Source organism: Tenrec ecaudatus, chromosome 15 (genome assembly GCF_050624435.1).
Source record: "Tenrec ecaudatus isolate mTenEca1 chromosome 15, mTenEca1.hap1, whole genome shotgun sequence".
NCBI classification, from domain to species: Eukaryota; Metazoa; Chordata; class Mammalia; order Afrosoricida; family Tenrecidae; genus Tenrec; species Tenrec ecaudatus.
In genome coordinates this window covers 27449944-27454222 of record NC_134544.1, presented here as the reverse complement: position 1 = coordinate 27454222, position 4279 = coordinate 27449944, and the positions used below count along the sequence as shown (strand labels likewise).

Here is a 4279-nt window from a genome sequence, read left to right as displayed (position 1 = left end):
GCAGGAAGGTGAAGCAGAGAGAGAGCGCGGGGGGTTCTCAGGACCCTCCTTATGCAAAGGTCACGGCCACAAGGAGGCTGTGACCTGATTGACAGGCTAAACTCCACCCCTACAATTTCATATTTTCAAGTTGACATGGTACTATATAACAACCAGACCCTCCTTGTCAACTTGACACTTTTACACAACTCTTTAGGCAAACATCATTTTTAAACAAAGACAATAATAAAATCATATTTGTACCTAACAGAATTAAACTAAAATGCACACAATTCAATATATGCCAGACTCATTAAAACATAATAGTCTATAAGTTAACAAAACAAAAATATTCTATGCCTAACAATTACAGTCAAGTAAACATCTACATTATAATCCTATAACCCCATGAGCATATTCCCCCACCCATGAAAGTTTGTAAGATTTTCACTTTATGCTTTTGTGCTGCCTCCCCCCGCCCCCAAAACTCCCAATTTGGGTATCTAATTTCTGTACTGCCCAACCCAGTGCTCTGGGGAGACAAGCGTGTTCTTTGATGTGAAGAATTCTTCTTTCCACTTGGAATCTCATGAGTCCACATCCATAATCAAAGTCACATCAGGACAGGCCATCCATAAAATCTGTAGCAATATGCACCAATTCACAGGCTCAAAAATCTTATCTTCATCTGGTCAGGTTCTGGTCAACTCAATGTGGGCTGGCTCACAGCCTCACCAGGGTGCCCAATGGCTGCCTCACCTCTTGACCATGGGCCCATCACAAATTCCCAACAGCCCCAGCCCCCTTGGACTAGGTCAGGCCATAGGCTCAGGTTCGCACTCTTTAAAATCCAGACCCGCCAACCCGCTCTCCTCCTCTCCTCTAATCCCTGTGAGCCAGGTCCACATGTCAGAGGCCAGACTCTACTTCCACTCAACAAGTGGATCCAGATGGTCACCTCGCGAGCTTTTCAGGCTGCCCATGGGCCCTCTTTAACTTTCAATCCTAGAGGGGGAGTTTTATCATGACTCCAAATTTTTCCAGCTTCTGGTGCAACCCCCTAGTGCAAAATTCAAAAAGACCCAAATGGTTCCTTTTTCTTCTGTTTACCAGCAACTCTTTCAGCAAGTCTTTTCCAATGCAAATGCACTGAACACTCAAGGCACTGAGGGGGGCTTATCTTTTCAGAGCCTTCTTTGCAGGCCTGTCTTCTACCCATTGAAAGGTCCTCTTTTGGTCTTTCTAGTCTTCCTGCCTCTGGGCCAGAGCCCCTGAGGGTGTCCAGCAGTCTGTCGGTGCCACCTGTCTCCACAATGCCCCTCAAGAAACAGGCTCAGGCTGCGGGCAGAGAAAAGGCAGAGCAACAGAAGAAAGAGAAGACAAACTGAAGGCAAAACCTTTGGTCGAGAGAATCAGAAAGCAGCCGAAGTTTAGCAAGGCTGTTACTCATCCGGTTAAATTTGGTCAACAAAGCCCACGGAGGTAGCTGGATTTTGAAAATGATGCTGAAAGACATCAAAGAAAGATGAGGAGAAGAAAGAATTGCAGGGGCTAATCGAACTGTGCAAACCTGCCATCGCTGCTCAGAAAACAAGTAAAGGCGCAGATTCTAAACCGTGGCATGTGCAGTCTTCAGGCAAGGACAGTGCCCTAAAGGGGCTCAGTGGAAGTTCTCTCATGACTTGACTCTGGACAGAGAACGTGAACAGCCAAGTGTTTACATTGATGCAAGAGATGACGAACTCAAAAAGATCCCGTGGACAATTGGGATCGGAACAAAACTGGAAGGAATGGTGACCAAGAGCACGCTGAGGTGGAAAAGACAAAAACAAAACTCAAGCAGTGTGCAGGCATTTCCGTGAAGCGACTGAAAACAGCAAGTATGGCTAATTTGGGGTCTTCCCTCGAGGGGGGTGATAGGTGTATTTAGCATCATGCGCTTCCCCCGGGCTTTGTGCTGGAAAAAAAGATAAAGAGAAGGATATGAAATTTCTTCCGAAGATCTCACTGAAAGAGCATTCTTCCCCAGGTGCACATGTGACCAAATTCACTCCAGGATCTCTTCTAGCATGGGAAAAAAGGAAAAGACAAGAAAAGATTGCTAAACTTGAGCACGAGATGGAAGGAAGAAAAGCAGACTTCAAAGCAGGGAAAGTGTGAGTGATCGGCAGTCGTGAGGTGTTTGAATTTCGTCCTGAACTGGTTGGCGATGATGAAGAACAGCAGATGATCCCCCCAGGGACCAGGCGGCGATGAGACTGGTGATACTATGAAGGTAAATGACGTAGATTTAAGCCTGTACATTCCAAGAGATGTAGATGAGACGGGTATTGCAGAAGCCAGTCCTGAAAGATTCAGCACATATACTTCAAAAAAGCCTGAACACAAATTAAGTGAAGCTTCCAGAGGCAGGGCAGATGATCCGGAAGAGGATAGCGGAAAGGCACAGGAAAAGGGAGCCATTGATGCCGTTCCTGGTGATGAAAATCTTTTCACTGGGGGAGATGTGGGTGAACTAGAAGAACCGAGCACGCTTGATTTAGAAGAATGACACCGAGCAAGTTCATGAGCAATGAAGTCAGCTCAGCATGGCTTGAACTTGTCTACATTAAGTGTTCCACCTAGAATTCTTAACAGAATAGTTTGTTTACCTCGCTGATTGTGGAGGGCTAACCCTCTCCAAAAATAAAAGGAATATTCTCTCCTGACTTTGGCTGCATCTCATAGTAAGTCCTAAGTAGTTCGTGATAAATTGAAATATAATGGTCACTTCAGAAAATGATTGATGGTTAGAACTGCCTATTCAAGTAGAAAGTGTAACTGTTATTCATTGGGTATGTTTTATTACCAGGAACAAGACAAATCTAAATATAAAACATTTTTCATTTAAAAATATTCCGTTTGATACAGTTGATGTATGGATTGTTATAAGAGCTTAAAAGCCACCCAATAAAATGATCCTTTAGTAAAAAAATAAATAAATTTCAAAATAAAAATATTCAATTTAATGTCTGAAGGCAGTGGGATTATGAACTCTCTATTTTCATACTTCCCAATAATTATTTCTATCACACATTATCAATAACAATAGGCAGAAGAAATCAGTATAAACAGTAGAGCTAGATCCTAAACTCAATTCTTTTTGTTTTTATTTAATCATTTTATTGGGGGCTCATACAACTCTTATCATAATCCATATATACAACCATTGTGTCAAGCACATTTGTACATTTGTTGCCATCATCATTCTCAAAACATTTGCTCTCCACCTGAGCCCTTGGTATCAGCTCCTCATTTTTTTCCCTCCCCCCGTTCCCCCTTCCCTCAAGAACCCTTAATAATTAATACAATCTTATTTTATATCGTACATAGCCCAATGTCTCCCTTCACCCACTTTTCTGTTGTCCATCCTCCAGGGAAGAGGTTATATGTAGATCCTTGTAATCGGCTCCCCCTTTCTACCCCACCTTCCCTCCTCCCTCCCAGTATCACCATTCTCACCACTGGTCCTGAGGGAGTCATCTGTCCTGGATTCCCTACATTTCCAGTTCCTAACTGCACCAGTGTCCAGGTTTGTAAGGTGCACCAGGTTTGTAAGGTAGAATTGGGATCATTATAGTATGGGGGGAGGAAGCATTTAAGAACTAGAGGAAAGTTGTGTGTTTCATCGATGCTACACTGTACCCTGTCTTGTCTCCTCCCCACGACCCCTCTGCAAAGGGATGTCCAGTTGCCTACAGATGGTCCTTGGGTCCCCACCTCATATTCCTCCTCATAAACAATGATATGATTTTTTTGTTTTTGGTGCTTGATACCTGATCCCTTCGACACCTCGTAATCACACAGGCAGGTGTGCTTCTTCCATGTGGGCTTTGTTGCTTCTGGGCTAGATGGCTGCTTGTTTACCTTCAAGCCTTTAAGACCCTGAATGCTATATCTCTTGATAGCCGGGCACTATCAGCCTTCTTCACCACACTTGCTTATGCACCCATTTGTCTTCAGCATTCGTATGGGGAAGGTGAACGCACAATGATGATATTTTGATCTTTGATGTCTGATCCCTGATCCCTTCAACACCCAACACCTCGTGATCACACAGGCTGGTGAGCTTATCCTATGTGGGTTTGTTGCTTCTGGGCTAGATGACTGCTTGTTTACCTTCAAGCCTGTAAGACCCCAGATGCTATATCTTTTGATAGCCAGGCACCATCAGCTTTCTTCACCACACTTTCTTATGTACACATATATCTTCAGCGATTCAGCGATCATACCAGGAAGGTGAGTGGAGGCCCAATGTCCA

At 43.9% G+C, this 4279-nt stretch overlaps 1 pseudogene; it reads left to right on the top strand.

Annotated features, from left to right (window-relative positions):
• Positions 1–1292: 1292 nt before the first annotated feature.
• On the top strand, positions 1293–2530 carry LOC142427987 (zinc finger CCCH domain-containing protein 15 pseudogene; annotated as a pseudogene).
• Positions 2531–4279: the final 1749 nt, after the last annotated feature.